The sequence below is a fragment of the Aulostomus chinensis genome, chromosome 13, assembly GCF_037954235.1.
Source record: "Aulostomus chinensis isolate RoL2024-O1b breed Wild chromosome 13, RoL_Achi_v1.0, whole genome shotgun sequence".
In the NCBI taxonomy this organism is placed as follows: Eukaryota; Metazoa; Chordata; class Actinopteri; order Syngnathiformes; family Aulostomidae; genus Aulostomus; species Aulostomus chinensis.
In genome coordinates this window covers 16,598,941-16,618,376 of record NC_141332.1, presented here as the reverse complement: position 1 = coordinate 16,618,376, position 19,436 = coordinate 16,598,941, and the positions used below count along the sequence as shown (strand labels likewise).

The 19,436-nt window shown below is 41.9% G+C and overlaps 1 protein-coding gene across 1 annotated transcript in view; it reads right to left on the bottom strand.

Annotated features, from left to right (window-relative positions):
* ahnak (AHNAK nucleoprotein) overlaps nucleotides 1–8,965 on the bottom strand; it is a 33,167-nt gene extending 24,202 nt beyond the window's left edge. Inside the window, exons 1-2 of the mRNA XM_086221696.1 lie at nucleotides 8,689–8,965; nucleotides 1,465–1,528 (exon numbers count right to left, since the gene is read on the bottom strand). The gene's annotated coding sequence lies outside the window, so the exon portion shown is untranslated. The remainder of the gene's footprint in view (nucleotides 1–1,464; nucleotides 1,529–8,688) is intronic.
* Between the last annotated feature and the right edge of the window lie 10,471 nt (nucleotides 8,966–19,436).

Here is a 19,436-nt window from a genome sequence, read left to right as displayed (position 1 = left end):
TGACTTCACTTTCACACAAGACATTTATATCATTTCCTGGATAATGTATGTATTTTAAAGGCTCATAGTGAAGGATATGGCAACATTTAAGTGTTCTGCAGCAGCCATTTTTCTCTATCAAACTCAAAGTGAGATAGACACAGCTAAATTACTTCCTATCTCGTTCTGTTTTCCTAATTACTTTGTTCTCACAGCTTTGACATTATTCTGGCAGCTAACTGCAGGGAGGAGGCCCGCGGCAACAGTGTAGTGAAGGAAGGAACTTGGTGACAAGGAGGGAGATGCAAAAGGAAACAGTCATAAAAAAGAAGAAAAGGAGTGCAATAGCAAGAGAAGGAGAAAGGAATGGTTGTGAACCCGCTCTGTGGTAAGTTAGCTTCTGAGCTCAGAGTGAATAGGGCGGATGAAAAAGAGCTACGGTGCTTTTGAAAAAAAAAAAATCCTCACTATCACACTGTCTGGAATATTTTCTCTCACTGTTAAGTCTCCCTTTGATAAGCGTCAAATATTGGTTAATGTAACCTATTTAGGAACTAGAACATATCGGAGCAATTAACGTGATCCAAAGGGATTGTATGATTGGATAGGGGCTGTTTTGCAAGAGACAGTAAAGAAGTAAGCCTCTGTTCTTGGGGTCATAAGACATACAGGCAGTCTGTGACTTAAAGCAATGAGGCACCGTGACAATCAGGGCATCCTCTATTCTTTGACTTTCATTTCTCTGGCGTGCCTCTAGTGCCATTCCTGATGTCACATGTTATTATTAAATATGATAGGTCATTTTTATCAAAGCATAATTTCAAGGACATGCAGGAAAAGAGATTTTCACAGAAATATTTGTACAGAACTGTAGAGGAAAGGAGTTACGTGAGGGTGAGGGGAGATAAATTAGTGGGTCTATCTATTATGCTTTATTATGGTTTGGCATGTGTGTCGAGCAAGGGCGAGCGTGTGGGGGCAGCCAGCCAAGACAAAAGCCTCCATTAACTAGAATGCAACCACAAGAGCTTCTCTGGATGTGTGTCTCTTATGGTCTATCATTGGCCTGCGTATGTTTTGAGGTCTAGTGGCTTTCCCTCTGCTCAAATAGAAGACATCCCAACATGCACAGGCTACAAACAGTTAAGGGTTGACCTTGGTGGGCTTGTGACTGAGCTGTTTTATAAGAAAGGGGTCTCATGCAGAACAGGTGGTAGCTGGGGGGCGGGGGGGGTGCAAAGAGGAGGCGAGGAAGAAGTAGCCAAGTGTCAGGTTTCCACAAGGCAAGCGTTTCACTTGTGAATGGCAGAGGTATGACCTTCCAGGTTCAACGGAAGCTTTGCAACAAACGTTCCAACAAAGATTCACCGTGTGTCTGCATGACAGAGGACTGTTGTGAGGTGGCACTCGTGAAGGAACGGGTGGTCGGAGAGTTCTCTCCTCCTCAGTAACAGATTCAGATATTATGTCTATAAGGACAGTTACCTTGGATTGCTCAAGCAAGGCCAAGGGCTTCAGTCTGATGCTGTTGTTCCTCCGTTCTTGACTTCTGTCGACAAAAGGAGAATGAGATTTAGGATTGATTTGATATAAAGTAATCACAAATGAAGTCTTTGACTTTTATGGCAACAAGAAAGAGACAAAACAATCTATCTAGAAGTTATGGTGTTCTCATTTACAATAAGACACAATCTTTCTATCACAGTTTTACGATTATTTATAACAGTCTACAAAACATGTTCCCCTCCAAAAGTCACGGTTGCATTAGTGTCAAAAGCCTTGCAAAAGGTTTTTATTATTACCTGGCCCAACCTTGTTTATTGAAATTGGCAAGAAAATCATAGTAAACACTTTCTTCAAGTAGGTAAATCCTGCTGCTTGTTTGGTTTGGCCCTTACTTGCAGGACACAGTGACACATATTCGAGAGTTCTGATGAACTTGAAAGGATGAGATAGGGGTGAAAAGAAGTAAATATTATTCTGGAGGAGTTGTGAAATCTAAGGGGATTGTAAGTGACGTAAATAAAGTTTATCTGCCGCTAACACGGTTGCTATGAGACGGCAGGAACATATCCACACATCTGAAATATGTCATTTACCTCCAGAAGGTGCCAAGCAAGATTCTTCGACTGATTATAAAATGGAGAAGCATCAAAGCAATTGCAACTATAAAACATTATTTTTGAGTTCATAATTTTGATTCAGAGTATTTCTTACATGCCAAGTCAATGTTATTTTTACCTGCTGTAACTAGCCCATCATCTTACATGACGAACAAGGATTATCGCTTCAACCCAGCGGCATTTTAGGAAACAAAGGCTCGTCTTTGTTACGCAGAGTACAAACAGAACCAGACGGTGTGTGTGTGTGTGTGTGTGTGTGTGTGTGTGAGAGAGAGAGAGAGAGAGAGAGAGAGAGAGAGTATGTGTACAGACAGGCATCTACCAGCGGGAACATGTCCCTTAGAAAAAATTCTTTTAAGACAGGCTCTCCAGTGCCATCATTAACCATCCCTCTCTCCGATCCTTCGCTAAACTCAAACCACTCATCAGTTAAGTGAAAATTACAAATAACTATGTTTGAGTCTGCTGTCAGGGTTAAAATACCCGCTGCTAAAATGTACAGTTAAGTGAACAAAAATGTGCCTCCTAAGAGTTTAGCGCTTGAAAAGCAGAATGTTGATGACAGTACTGCTCAGAGGGTGATGTTTGTGTACCATAACTCAGTTGAACCCAACAGTTCTAATGTGGAAAATACCAAACACACACTAACACACACACACACACACACACACACACACACACACACACACACACACACACACTATGGTTCAGTTCACAAGATATGCCCTGCCAGTAAACTGAGTTATCATACCCAGTAGTAACTCTCTTTCACAGGTGGGCTTTTTCAATAATTTTTGTTATTAATGACCTTTTGGTAGCATTGCATTTTTGAAAGGGGGCCCAGACTAAAATAGATAGCTGAGATAAATGCCAGTCAAAACGCAGGTGTCTCTCTGTTTGTGTAGGGAGACCTGTGGCACAGCAGCTGTGTACACTCTCCGGTCCCTCCTCTTGTTACATGTGTTCATTAGTCTGCTACGTTGACGGTACATTCAGGTTAAAGACTGGATGAGTGACAAGGTTACATTTCCAAACAACAGACAAATAAATTACAAAGAAAGAAATACAGAATCCAATGGGATTATATTTGGCTAATATTTCACTGGTTCAGATTCGTCTCCCCCACATTGTACTCGCAAGACCACACACACACACCGAGACATACACAGTAAAGGTGAAGAGTGGTCACCAACAGTGGGGAAAGCTAATAAAAACACACGGCGTGTTGAAGAAAAGACCGCGCCACAGTCCGTGAGGTGGATCACATTGCTTTGCCTCTGTGCTTTGCTTGCAGAGAGGGAGCAGCTCGGTGCACAGCCCCACCCAGGCCTCCAGTCACACACATTCCTTGATAGAGCCGTCGGGCCAGCTGGAAGGGAGCCCAGCCTCTCCCCACAGTGACTAACTCCAAAGAAATGTCCTCTTTCTCTCTGACTCTAACTCCATTCTATACCGCCCACCCCACCCCTGCAGAGAGGTCCACCACTCCCCCACCCCTTTCCCTCCTCTCCTCAACCTCCAGGTTCTGGTCAAAGTCAAATAAACAAGAACACTCTACATTCAGTCAGATATGCACATTTCTGGAGCAGAGAAAGAGACTCCTGAATGAGAAGTAACACAGGATCACCTTTACGTTATCGTGTTTAACAGTATCACACATCTCGCCGGCTTCTATTTCCACACCACCAGCCTGAAGGGCTTCTGTCTTCGGCACATACCTGGACTGATTGAGCTGAATTAGGTCACTGGAAACTGATCAAAGTAGCTTCAGTCAATTCCTCTGCTTGATTGCCAAATCTAATCAATCTAACCAGCATGAAAACAGGAGCAGTGTGACAATGATTAAAGTGCAAGCATAAGTGAGAAGAGCAGTGTTGGTGAGATAAGATTTGATTTGGAGCGAATAAGAAAGGCCTCAGTGAGGGGAGACGACCAAATTACTCATGTTGTCACACAGAATGGACTCCCTGTTCCTCCCACTCTATTGTGGCGCAGCAAACACAACAAATCCAAAAGACAGACAATGAAGGCCCCCGACGATACAGTTCCACTCAAATATGCAGATACAACACGCATGTCTGACACATATAAAAGGAATGCGCGTCAAAATAAATGGTTCTTTTCTGCACTCCATCGTCCAAACACACACACACACACACACACACACACACACACACACACACACACACACACACACACACACACACACACACACAGTCCTAAACCAAACCACAAGGCCTGCATAAGAGCAAAGCCTGCCCACTGACGCCAACTTGGCCTGCTGTTCATTAAACCATTGTGACTTTGGCAGCGCACACAAAATGGAAAAACTGAAGAAAAGCGATTATAATTCGCTCATCTTGCTTTTATAAGATCACAAACAAGATCAGGGCACTGCTGCGAAAGAACCCTTCGACTGCTCGCTTTCAGTTCTAAAATAGAACGTTGTGGAAGAGCTCCTGTTATTTCATGTTGTTTTCTATTGCACTGATAGGTGTGGAAGGAGGGAGGATCCATTATTATTCCTTATGGGCTAGAGAAGGGGGGTGGGGGTTAGGGGTGGTTCCTTGACCTCTTCAAGAACTTTGGCTCTATGCTATTGTTGGCCTCCAGAGCTCACTGACACAGTATATGTAATATTAGTCCTACGAGGTAAATTGGCACCGCAAATAGAAAACAAAACAAAACAAAACAGTTGCATCTTTACCAAAAGGAAATTAAAGTTCTCAGCTAAAGTTGAGGTTTTGAAATGAAAAGAGATCCAGGGCTGGTGCCTCGGGCTGTTTTTATTTTTTGTTTTTTTTTCCCTCAGTGCCAAATGAAACAAAACAACAACAATAACAATGACAACTACATCTTGAGCGACTAACAAAGTAAAAAAGAAAAAAAATAGGATGAAAAGAAGCACATATTTCAACTGACACGGACACTTACATGTAGAGGAAGAAAGAAAAGATCTTTAAGTTCAAAGAGCTCCACCACAATGAGATGTTATGTGAGTCTCACAGACATCCATAGCAACCTCCCACAGGGTACACCATTTAACTACCCGACTTCAACTTAATTTAGTTTGGCAATTTACTCAGGATTTGTGTCTGTCTTACACAGCTGCCATCTGAACAAATGCAAGTCCATTCATAGAGCATGAGAAGGTTAAAAGAGGGCTGAAAGGCAACCATAGCAGCAGGCTTCCTTAGCTGTACAACTGGAGCGAGTGTATGTATATCTTAGGGGGTATAGACCACAACACCACTTGTTCAGACCATTGGATTGTTTCCACCCTTCTGCCAGATACAAGAGACTCCAAAAAACAAAAAAAACAAAACTGAAAGTATTTCTAAACTGACTTTACAAGCTGTTGCCCTGACACTTTGAGCATGTCCCTCCAAATAGCTTGGCTGTATTTCATTCCTTTCTCATTCTCAAGGCAACGTGACGGTTTTTGTGGGAGTTGGGTTGTAAGTCAAGTGGCAGGCAGCGACGTAAAAGCATATAGTTGAGGTATTTTTATCGTAGACATTTTGGCTAAGGCAGTTGTGGGAAGTTACAGACATCATATTTTTTTCAAATGATTAACATCCTTCTTTTATTCGAAGCTAAAATATAACACCAAACATGAAGTTACAAGAAGTGACTATCAACAACGCAAACGCTGCCATGAAACAAACCAGCTCTGCATGGATGAGAAGGGAGTGGCCGCGGGGGTTTGGATAGTCTAGAAAGACTTTCAGAATCACACCACTCTATATTCTAAATGTTTGATTCGCAACTGGAAAAAAAAAAATCCAGCTTCCTTTAGTGGAACAATTGCACGTCATGTTTTATTTACCAGATCTCAAGGGTGAACTTTCACTTAGTCTCATAGAACTTCAGGCTGTCTGTGAGGCAAACTGGGTTTCAAAATAAAAGCCTAGCGTGATCATCTACGTCCCTCACTCTTGGCCTCTTTACTACCTGCCCAAAGGAGGAAATGGAAAGGGAAGCATGCTATAGAGAGCAGTCTTTCCGTTTCACACTTACACGGCGAACACGCCTCTCTTCTCTCTCATCAAAAGAACACAGCAGTTCTGGGGGAGAGCTGTGATAAATATCTTGACACAGATGAGCTAAGAGGCCAGACACTCCTGGGGCATGTCTTTCTCTTCAGACGACTGAAAGAGGTTGTATGACACATAGACGTGAGGGGCACCGTGTACTGCAAACATCACCACTCTTATAAGATGTTCTTTTTTTATCAAGTCTTGAATTACCTTACATGACATTATGACGTAGCCTTTGAAAAACTTCCTAGCCAGATGCCGTCAAGTATTCAAACAATCCCCCCAACACACACACACACACACACACACACACACACACACACAGACATTTCGCAACCAAGTGCTTAAAGATTCAGAAATCTATGTCGGCATTTATTAGTTGTCATGTAACTACCTGCACTGACTCAAAGCCAAAAATAAAAACCTTCACTTATGCTAACATATGCAACAGAATACTTAACAGCATATTATCACCAGGTAAAACAGGGAATCTTGAAATTCCACAAGCAGCTTCAATGACAAGCTGACCTATGACCTTTTAGCCCTGCAACATTTGGCTCCTGAAGCAGTCCTCTGTCACCATCAATCGCCTTGACAACAGCAATTTGAGAAATGGCAGATATTTACAGCTGTGGAACACTCAACATACATATCGTAGAAAAAAGTGAGCAAGAGCGGAGCAGAAAAAAAGGCAGCTCCAACTGCTGCTTTTTTTTTTGGGTGTGGCAGCAGACAGAGAGCTGTGGAGGTTAGGCAGCTCCACACGTTGAAATTTGACTTCTGATTCAACAAAGGATTATGTCGGGGGTTTTTTTTCTCTCTCTCTCTCTCTCTCTTTCTCTCTCTCTCTGGACAAATGAGTCACATCTGGAAGTGTATGATTCACATTTGAGCTTCAGTTCTTATTTGACTTTAAACAAAAATATATCCCGCAACATTCATACAGAGAAAAGGTTTCTCTTTCCTTCTCAAAATGTGCAAAAGTCTTCACTCCCCCTTTATGCCTCAAACCTGGTTCCAATTAGCTTGTCTTTCCAAACCACTGCATTCCATTACTCCCCTCCGCGCCCCCCCCCGCCCCACCCATCCCCCCCTCACTCCCTCACTTTCTTTTCCCTTCTTTCCCCCTCTCCTCTCCCTCTCTCTCTCTCTCTCTCTCTCTCCGTCTTTCCTCCCCCTGATGGCTGAGAGCCCAGGTTAAGAGAAAGAGAAGAAAGAGAAAACATCCCTCTCTATCTGAAACCTTTAAAAAAAAAAAAAGGTCTGTGGTAAAAATGCACGCAGCATAAATCAGCAGCAGCGTTACAACTTATGTAACACTGGAGTTGAGCGGGAAAGGTGCTTCATGTAAACGCTGACGTATATCATACCAAGGACACTCGGAGAACTTCACTCAGCCACGTTACAAAGAGAGAACCATGAGTTTTCTTCCTATAGAACTAGCAGTTCTAAAATGTTTGACAGCCTGAAGAAAGACAAGCTTAAAATGTAATTTGTTTGAATTTTGCTGGCACTACTCTGGACACCCCCGTGCAGGACCAGTGGATATACGAGGAGGACCCCGCTGAGACCAGCCTCATATATTCTTGTATGGTGATTTTCCTCCCTCTAGTTTTTTTTTTTTTTTTATGCTGTAAAGGGTGCGCCTCTGTGAGGAGACGAACACAGGGAGCGAGAGGGAGGGGAGAAAAAGGAGGGGGTGGAGGAAGGAATCCACACCCAAGCTTGTTGCTGTAAGGTTTCATGGGGACGTACCTTTACTTTTTAAACTTCCAATTCTTAATAAAGACAAATATGAGGACAAAGATGAGATGAGATGAGAAAATAAACTGAGCATTAAAATCTTCTTTAATCTATGTAGTGAAGTAGTTTACGTAGATGCGATGTTACATTCGCATCCCGTCGTGAACTTTTTACAACTTTTAGTATTTGTCACCTCACTGATGAAACTGCACATTCTCTGCTCTCAGCGCGAGTTTAGCGGATATTCCCTAAACTTCATTTTACAGGAGTGAAAGGCAAAAGTGAAGTGCGCAATTCCAGTCAAGTCCTGTGTATTCATGTGGTGGCTGTAGGTACACACCCACTTCTATAACCTGCTCTCATTTCATATCAGTCGAAATAACTGACACTTTTCATATCTACGGAAACAAACTCATAGATGTTTTCTCCCAAAAACATCACATTGCCACAGCAAAACCTTCAGCATTTCTAAATAAATATAAATATAAATATATATATATATATACATATACATACACATACATATACATATACACACATATATACGTACATACATAGTACAGTAGGAGATCAACATGTCACTGAGCAGTGGAAAGTGTCATTTTAGCATTTACACACACTCATAAATGGCAGTTGAAACATTACAGAAAACTTTTGCAGATCCAGCTGTTTCATTTGGTGTGAAACGGTGTATCTCAAATGTAGTTCAAGTTTGTAAATGAAGTAAAGTTTGAAAACAGTACAAAACTGAGCCAAAACTACTCACTTTCATGACAGAAAAGAATTAAAAAGTTCATCTTTACCTGTGCGCAGTTGTTTGCGCCCCAAGAAGCCTCAAACGAGCATGAGCATCCTTGAAAACGTATCTTCTCCCCTTCTCCCCAGCCCAAGAAAAGCTCTTCACGTCTCAACTTTGCTGTCTTGAAAGGATTCTGTCACTTTTCCTACTTCTTGATCAGGCAAAGTTTCCAGGGCGTTTTCTTCCCTCTCTTTACTCCCTCCCTCCTTTTGCTCTCAGTTGATTTTAACTTCGGTTTTTTTGTTTTTTTCGTTGTGTAGCTGCTCCTCTGGGCTGAGCAGAGTGCTTGGACAAGAGGGCTGGGTAGGGCTCCTGGTTTACAGAGGGAGGAGAATAGAGGGGAGGGGACCGGTGCGAGGGAGTGGTCCTCGGGGACGACCCACTGCTTCACACAGTGGGTCCAATGACATGCAACAGGAAAGAAGTTCTTGTAAGATGAATATAAATTACTTTTAAATGTCCTTCATTTAACATTATCAGCTAATTTCCAAACAGCTTTTGCCAAAAGTCTGAAAGTGGATTTTTTTTCACTTATCACCATTTATTTATTGTTCAGGAAAAAAAAAAAATAATGTGGCTTTGGAAATGTTTAGATCTTTTATCCAGCGTCACTATTAAAGAAGACAAGCGATTTTTTCTTTGCTTTTAGTAACACTTTGACACAATTGCCTGAAAGAGGATGCATGACCAACGCCCATATCTTCCCCCACGTGCTCACACACTTATGGTTCCTCAACAGCAGCAGTTAAGTTCAGTGTGTATTAACACGGATGTCATTTTACCGTCTGTAAAATAAACAAACAAACAAACAAAAACTGTCTGAGTGGTTTTTCATCTTTCTCTCATCATTCTCATTTCAGGAGAACAAAGAACGCAGGGGGAAACACCGCAAAATGGGTATCATATGATCCTATGATAGACAATGACATAAACATGTTATTACAGCATTGAAATTGCTACACACACGCTGACACAACGTTACCATTACACCAAAATGACCCGGGAGTCACATAAATAGGCAGAGTGCGTATTTACAAGATGGGTTTCACTAAATTTTGTGTTTGGTCATCCACATGCAGATTATAAGTCACATGAGATCACTAATGCCATGAGTTGTGCAAGTTTGAAGATTTTGAATGCACGCATTTTTCTCAATCCAGATCTTTTTCTCTTCCAGGAATGTAATGGAAAAAAAAATTCAATTACATCTGCTTGAAAAATTCCTACGTTACTAAATTTACTTTCGTAAAAGTATGTAAGCGTTTGAAGCAGCATTTGGGAAAGTATTAAGGTAAAAGTAGTCTACCAGTTTGGTCCGTCTGACTAATATATCATTATAGATGACATCATTCTGTTATTATGACTGCAGCATCCGTGGAGCTGCTGCGTGTGGAGCTGGTTAGAAGTTTGTCGTACACAGTTTTATATGCAGGGACACAAGATCAGTCTGACAGGCTGTGAGAAGATGAATGAGTGAGGGAAGAAGAATAAACACACACACACACACACACAAACACACACACACACACACAAACACATACAAATCTGTTTCCAGTTGTTTTACCTTTTCTCCAAACTTTGATTTTTTTTGTGATCATTTAAATGAATGAAAAAGGCTCGTCTGTTAACAACTCATCTGAGATGTGATCTGACAACAAGTTGCCTTCTGTAACATGTCATCAACATGTTAGAATCCACTTCAGCTCATCTCATTTTCATCTTGAAAATATCGATGAAAGCTTTTAATATAAATGCGGTGTCATTGAAAGTCCAGTATTTCCCTCTGAAATGTAACGGATTAGAGTCAAAGAAGCATGAAATGATAAAAATCCCCTAAAGTACCTCAAAATTGTACTTTACAATATGTGCATAAATGTAATATTCCACAGCTGGATTTCATTATTAGATAATAGCAAACAAAAACATGTGACCTCACCAATTGTCAGTTGGATGAGGATTCTGCGTATCAGTTCCAAATATTTATTTATGTTTATATGTGTACACACACACACACACACACACACACACACACACACACACACACACACACATATATATTTTTACATGAGTGCGTGCAATTCTCCAAAGGAATATCTCTCTTTCTGTTGTGAGTACTGCTCCTCACATGTTTCATATTTCCTCTCACAATACTGTTGCTGCTCACGTTTCAATCTCTGCATTAAGACAATGATTTTGTCTGTATGAGCTTGGATAGAGCGCTGCGTCACTCCGAGCCAAAGCAAACAGGGCGCTGCCCATCTCGTCCCCAATATTTGAAAAATGTATTCCTCCCTTTAGGACTTCCTGTGAACTCCAAACACTGCAAATGAAGAATCACCAAGGGGAAAAGTTGATTTGCAGTTTCATTGTGGTAGCGAGAGGGAATATAAAAAGCCACAACGGCAGTTAAGGAGGCATTTGGAGTGAAAATGAGATTTCACAAGTTTTTCGATGAAAACACTTGATTAAGATCAGGAACTTCGATATTTTCATTAATATGAATGGATCCAAGTTCTTGCGTGAGCAGGTCCACCACGTCCCAATGTTCTGTGCCCTCAAGACACCTCTTGCCTTCTTGTCCACATGACACACCCAGAAAAAACATTGCAGAGGAAGTCGCTGTGCAGCTTTGTAGCAAGATAACAAGGAGGGGCACGCATACATGTGCGTGCGCGCGCATGCACACAAACACACATGCACATAGTTTAATATTATCACATCAGTCAAAAGATGATTTTTTTTTTCTTTTCAGAGAAACAGGGTGCAGCTGTGTGTATTTGCATGCATGCTGAGGTAAAAGTGAGGAAGTCCCTTCCATAGGCGCGAACCATGAAGAACTCCACAGATGTTCTCTCTGAACTGCAACAGCGTATTCAGTTCATAATGCTAAAGGATGCTCTTGACATAAAAGTGTTTCCTGGAGGTGAAGGTGACAATCATATGACATCACACAGACTGCAGGTTATTTGCCCACATGAAAACCTTTGCAGCTTTTCTGAAATTTAAATGTAGGCTGCGACCCAATTTGGATTCAGCTGCTGCAGCACTGGAAAAGGATTATCATCGTTCTTATACAAAGTGAACCACCGCCACTGCACTTGTTTGCTCAGCTCCATGCATGTTTGACTTGTTGCCTCTGAGGTGTGGCCGCTGTTGCATGTGAAGAACAGTTTCAGCTTAGAGCGATGGCTGCTTCCAGACAGACTACTTACCTGATGTGTGCATATGTAAACATTTGTGTGGTTTCTCTAGGTTTGCAATGTTTATGGTGAGGTCAACAGTAAACAGTCACCTCGTTGCATCCTGCCTTGAAACCTTTTTTTTTATTATTATTGTTACAAAATGAAGAGGTAAAACCAGATAAAATCCTTTATCACTAATTGATTATTTAATCTAAATCAATCAACAGCCGAAACCCGAGAAGCAGATAAAAGTTTCAGAAACCTAAAATGTTGCAACAGAGGAATCACTCAACAATTTTTTCCGACATCCACAACATGTTTGTACGAACTTAACCCCCCCCCCCCCAATTGCCTGTCACGTTTTGCGGCAGGTCATTTTAGATGAATACAAGGATATGTGGGAATGGGTGTGTTTCCTGGTGCTAGGTGTGTCGGCCAGCATGAACCAGTGCAAATAGCTTGGCTCAGACGCGCGATGAGTCACGGCTCATGACTACAATGAAAACAGGGCCGCTCAGACAGTACAGGGGAGGAAAAATCAGAGGATTAGATGGGGATGTGTGTGTGTGTGTGTGTGTGTGTGTGTGTGTGTGTGTGTGTGTGTGTGTGTGTGTGCGCGCGTGTGTTTGTGTGCGTGTGTGTGCATGTGCATGTGTGTTTGTGTGTGTGAACCCTTGTGCATATGATTAATGTCTCCGGACGGATAAGGGGAGTCACATGGCCTGAGTAACAGTGTAGCTTGTGATACGATTACACTAAAGTGACACCACACCTGAAAACAACAATAATTCTATCGCTATTCCTCAGGCTCAAGCCATTGTATGTATACCAGACAGATGGGTGGGACCTTTGATAGTGTATCTGTGTTACAGTGATAGAACTATATTAGCACATTTCACTAGTGAGATTAGATCTCCAAAGAATTTTATTTAAAAACCCCAAATAAAATGTCGTCAAAAAAGAAAAACGGCTAGTCATTTATTTGCAAAATGTCAAAACTATGAACTGAAATTCTTTCTTTTAGTCAGTGAATGCAAGTAGCGCATCTGGCAGTTAGCCTGTTGTGTCATGAGTCATCAGGCTGATTTGCAAGAACATGAGAATCAAAAGAGGGTTTTATTTCACAATGCGCTGGAGGATGCAAGTAAATGGGGGTTTTTTCTCATTTATATCTCACAAGAGGCAACTTGAAAGTTGTTCGACGAAAGTTGAAAGACTAACTTTTATCCTGCATGCGCTGCATTTTCAAAATTGCTGTTTGCTTTCGATCATTTCAGTTCACAAAATCATTGCAAAGTCAAAGAAAAACTTTGACTGGCAGCAAAATAGTGATTTATGTCAACATCTGCTTTCACTGAATCGTGTTCGGTTGCTTTGTGGTTGCTTGAAATTGCTAATATACTTTAGAGTGCAGTTTGTATCTTAGGATATCATTTGCCAAACAAACCAGATTGAGTGCAAAACAGAACAGTTCTTTGTATGCTGACTTCATTAGATTTTTTTTTAAACAATGCAACATTGTCAATGTTATGACAAGTGTTTAGCCAATACTGAAGATACAGTCAGTTAAAGATGGTCAAAGGGGCATTGTCAGTGTCGATGAATGTCAAAACTCCGCCTATATGAATACTCCATTGTTGATTATGAATCTGAAGGGGGCAAATGCTCCTAATGATTCGACTCGGTATGGCAAAAATGCATGTTTTCACATATTTTTATGTGTTCTTCCTTCAGATAGAAAGAATTCTTGCAAAGACAGTATTTAAAAAAAAACTGGTCTGTAATATTTTCTTATTTACGACGACATACATAAACATACACACACACACACAAAGCTGCAAAAAAATGGAAATGCCATCCTGGTACATTAGGAATCACCTTTCCTCTACTATCAAAATGAATGCACGTTCTGTTCAGTAATGGCAGCATCTGTTCTAAAAGCGAGTTCAGGGGGTCTCGCTAACATTTAACTCTAGTGAGGGATAATTGTTTAACAGAAAAACATATAAAGCTGCACACATCATTTTGAATGAATAATTTCCTGTCTGCACTACTAAGACAACAGCGGTCAACCTCACAGGTTGTTGTAATCCTCTAAACTAACACTGTCATATCAAGTATCATGTCTACATCCCAACAAGCATCATTTGTATATAATGTGAGGCTTTGCAGTACAGTACTATTATTTCAATGCATGAAGTAGAAATGAAGTATGTGCGCGCGTGTGTGTGTGTGGCCTGAGGACAAAAATGCTATATTTTGAGGAAGATGCCAACCTTATTCAGATTCTGAATCTGAATCAGAATTGAGTGAAAGTTGTATCTCCTGATGAGGTAGAAGGTGAGACGGCCCCTCTTTACAGGAAGGGCAGGGGACACAACTGTGTGTACTTGTACTGCAGTGTAGTTGATATGAATACTCGTGTCAGTAGTGGATCGGCCTTGTCTGTCCTCTCCAAGTGACATTCCAGTTTAAAACTGTATCTGTACTGAATGAAAACCATTGACTTTTTCCCTCTATTGGCCATTCTTCTCAAAAAGGTCAATGAATTTTTACAAAAATGTGAAAGGTTCTTCACTCGTATAATTGCTGTGAAAGCGAAAACAGAAAATAGTCTCAGACTTTATGTGCAGCATTTTTCAAATGAATTTAACTTAATTCAATTAGCACCAATAATTGGATTTCCTTCATTTGCTTGGTAAATTAGTTACACCATGGAACTAGAACAAAGTCAGAGTCATGATGTAGCAATTGGCTGCAACTAAAGGACCCTTTACCCATTTAACTCATCATTTATCGTATTGTACGCAAAATATTTCCATGGACTGCATGTGATTTGGTGCTGCCCCACCCCGGGGGCCCAGTGAGTAAGCAAACCACGAGCTGCGACTTCTCAAAACAAAGTGGAACTTAAATAACCCTTTAGAGCAGAATGCGTGTGTGTGTGTGTGTGTGTGTGTGTGTGTGTGTGTGTGTGTGTGTGTGTATCCATGGAGAGATAACAGCTACATAGAAATCACTGACTGTGTGCACTACTCAAGATATGCTATCTTGAATCTCAGGTCATCACGCCATGGCATTTGCCATTACCATAGTAACTCATCAATGGTCATCTCTGTGGAATTCCTCACAGTGCATGTTACCTCACACACACACACACACACACACACACACACACACACACACACAAACAGGGATGATTCAGAAAGTCGAGCTGCTCCTTTGGTGCAGAGAAGAATGTAAGGAAAAAAAGGCGAATAAGAGACAGATTGAATTGTGGTTTCCACTGTGCGTTGTGAGTCACGAACACGAGGGAGGAACAGGGAGGGGGTGCGGGGGGTGGAAGGGTAGACTATTCTGGGATGGCTGCTATGGCAACATAATAAGCAAGGGGGCAGGTACTCAGGGTGGTTTCCATAGCAATGCCCTGTGTGTGTATGGATAAATATCACATGCCGCAAAGTGGTGTGTAACACAACAAGGAACTGCTCCGCTTTGTGACACAAAGTTTGTAGGTTTCGCTTTTTGAGAAGATGGCACTCCCTACTTCTGTTGTCATAATGAAGCCCAAACAGTAAAACTTGTTGTCTTGCAGCAAACTCACCTGATCTCACTGATGATGGGAACAGCTCCTGCAGGCTCAGCCTTGTTTCACCGCAGCAGCCAGTGAACAGTAATGTCGAAACATACTTTCAGGTGTATTACGGTGGCCGCTTGTTTCAACATATCAGGCTCTAGACAGATGAGGCACAGTTGCATGAAACAACACATACCATGTAGTCTTTAAAGTGGCTAACAGTCACTCATTCGTTTCACCTATTGATTGGGGGTGGGGTGGGGGGTGGGACAGGAGGGTTTTGCAAGAGTTCCTCCACCCTATCGAACACAACCCATCTGTTGCGCTTGAACACAAGCAGATATCTTCCTGAGCTGCACATTCCAGTCATAGCTTTAAATGTTTCAACACTCCAACTCTTTCTTTGGGTGGGATCAAACCACCAGCAAGTCAATACACGTAAAGGAAATTTATCTTGTCATGAGCAGGGTTGGGGTACCAGGGTTGGTTGAGAGAGGGTTCGCCCAAGTCTGAAACACTCAGTAAGTACGCGTGATGATCGAAAAGGTGAATTAAAGTGATAGTATGACTGAAATCATACTTCAGACAAACAAATCTAGATATTTACTTGTAAGCATTTTTATCCATCAAAAAATTTGTCCAAGATGCTTTGTGCATAGGTTCCATAGATCCCCTGATTAACCCAGAAGTTAAACGGTGAGTATCGCTATAGCGAGCACAACAACACCAGTTGCCACTTTTCTTGAATGGTCTCAGGTCTAAATCTGCCCTTCATCAGGGAACCGCTTGCAGACTCTGCATAGAAATACAGAATCTGTAGGCGAGGCAGCAGATGTCCGGACAGGGAGGCTTCTGGTTTAAGTTTGAGTAGCTTTGACCAATGGCATTTGAGCGGGCCTAAGTTACATCCGTGTAAACATTCCGTGTGGCGTGCAAAAGAGAAGTAACACTTTGGCACAAAGGCGAGATCAGAAAAATGGCTGAAAGTTGAAGTGGTTTTAAACTGCTGACAGAATGTTGAAACTGGCTTGAAATAATACATATATTACTCTCATAGTCTTAGAGGCCCTACTTTAAGATGTGTTAACTAATGATACCGGTATTTAGCTAAACAAAGTAAAAAAAAAAAAAAAATCAAACCTAAAAACACGCCCTTTTTTTCATAGAACCATTGGCAACCCCTAGAAATGATCTTGCAACCCTTGAAGGGGTCCCAACCCTCAGTTTGAGAACCCCTGTTCTGGGATATACTGAATTCATGTACAATATGCATATTTGCAACAGGACCTTACTGCATGGTAAGAGAAGGGATATCCTGCCACCATTCTGGAGCGGTTCAGTCTGAACCCATTCCACAAACCGGTTGTGCAGCTTGCGTGTCCTACTTTCACACAATCTTATAATAGTCATGTAAAGTCATGCTGCAACTTTTTGATCAGAGTCTTGATGTTCCAGGAAAGTAATCAGTATTTCTACACTTTGTAGTCTTGGGAGTGCTTTACTTTGACAACATCCCGACTCATGCCCCACCTCCAGATTCGGGTAATATGAGCCAGAAGCAACTATGGGGTTTCATGTCCAAAAATGCAGGGGCTGTCTGTTTTCCCTCCACTGTACCTCTCCACCCTCATGTCACGCACTTTCTTCTCCACACTCTGGCAACCTTGGTTGCAGGGCAACACAAAGAAATAACTAATTCATAATTCTTAAAAAAAAAAAAGAGAGTAAACGTCAGAATGTGACCTGCAGACATTGTTATGCAGCTGCGTCTGCTTGGTTACTGCTGCATCGTCTTCCGTTCCCCTGCCTTCCTCTGTTTTTGCCCCTCAGCAGTTTCACCTTTGGCCTCCCTCATTCCATTCCAGTACTGAATTACTATGCTGTGTTTCAGCTCACACCCTTTTAAGTGCACGAATGTGGACTAACTCCTGATGCGAGGTTACAATCTGGAGGTCACTCTCTTGCCTAAGATAGTTACACAAGAATAGAGATGCATTCCTGCTTGGAAACTCTGTAATACATTTTATTTAGATGGGTTTTTTTTTTGTTTTGTTTTGTTTTTTGGGAGTGTCCTGCTTTACCTTTGCCCTATTCAAATGTCCATGGCTGTCCCTTAAAAGGAATGAGGGGACACTTGGGGTAAAGTCCTCAACTGCTGACTAAGATTCTTTTTCCTGCCCCGATTCCCTCTGCTAGTGTGTTTGTGTGTGTTAGAGAAGCCCAACCCCAGACTAGGGTCGGAAAACTCCATAAAACTCTGAGGGTGGCACTGTGGATGTGTGGCGGCTGGAGACATTCCTTCGACAACAATAACCGACTTAGACTTCTATTAAGACCGTAGCAGAGCCTCAAACAAGGGGAAGACATTTCTTAATTAAGAAGCCATTAAAATATCTGCTAATTCGTGCGTCCTAATTATAACTCTCTCATTCTGCGGCCACAACAAGCCGCAGCCCAACGAGATGAGCTTCTACACCAACAGCGTCTGCATTGTATCGGTGTTCTCCAGCGTCTGTGTTGGATTTGATTCTCTGGACTCCCCAAGTGTAAGCCCTCTGCCGACACTCCTCTCCAGATGCATGCCTCTGTGCTGCCCCGCCAGATGCTCAGCACATGCAGCCCATGCCTGAAGCTCCTACAGGGGGCTGAGAGCCACACAGGGACCTTGTGTGGTCAAACAATACAGGCACTCTGTGTTCCTCCCTCATCAGTCCTTGCTGCAACTGATTTTAAGAACCCAACCCCCTTTGACAGAGAAAAATGTGTAGTGAGGGCAAGGGAGAGGAAGGAAAAAGAAATATTACATAGCCAAGAGAGAAATAAAGACCAGAGGGAAGAAGGTTGGCAGGGCTGGGAAGGGGAAATGTTACTTTTGGCATTGAACAGCGTATTGTTCTAACTCTGCAGTTACAAAACATGAGGACCAGGATATTATATGGACTTGTTTTTGTGTAGAAAATCTGCCACAAAAAAGAGAGAAAAAACAGTGTGTATTCTGCTCAAATTAATTTCATATTACACAACGAGAAGGTCTGAAACGCCACTCCCTCAACAATGGAAGGGTGAGCTACGGTTTGTAACTGCTGCAAAGCTGTGGGTGAAGTAATTTGCTCAAGTTACAGCCCTCTTCCACCGTGATCCGCAGGATGGGTGAGTCATGTGTTCAAGGACTCGGGCGCTTCACTGTTGTGGGAACTTTTCCATTTTCTTATTTCCATGAGAGCACAGAGCAAAACTAAAATGGCCTCCCTGATTCAACACTGTGGTGGATTTGCGCTTAGTTGGTTGGAAAAAATGACAAGTCTGAGTCATCCCAGGATGAGATTCCTTTCTTGTGCATCTCTCATGAGTGTGTGTGGAAAGAGATCCACCCTATGAGCTTTTAGAAGACGTTTGTCAGTTAAATTAAAGGAACTTATGCTGCGTTTTTATTTCAATCTGGCATTCAATTCGAAAGATAAATAGCAGGAAATAATGAGTTCAGGTGACAGTTAACCTGAGGCTACTTACAGTACACAATGAAGTACTGTACTAAGAAAACAGGCAAAGCAGGATTGAGACGAACTCCAGAACGCTTACTCTTACTATGGTTTGATTCCTGATGACATCAAGGGTTTTTTGTCTGATGAGTTCTCTATAGAAGCTAACATGCATGAGTAACGCAAGCATTTAATCCCCAGTCAGTATTTGCCCGTGAAGCACACATATATCTTTACTTTAAGTCAGTCAAACCAAGTTTTGATGTGGCTGGCAATGGATGTTAAGTATTTCCATTACTCCCTGTGAATACACGCGCATTTGTAAAATGAGAATTTGAGGGGTTTTGACTTCCTCAGAGAATTAAAGAGCTCATGGTTAAAAACAAGACATTCTCGTCTTTTTAGCACAAACCACAAAGCTCAACCTAGTCATTTTCCGTCTGTTGGATCTTCTGTTCCACACAAACCTCTCAGGCTCTCAACAGCTGGCCTTGACCGCCCTCTGCAGGCATAA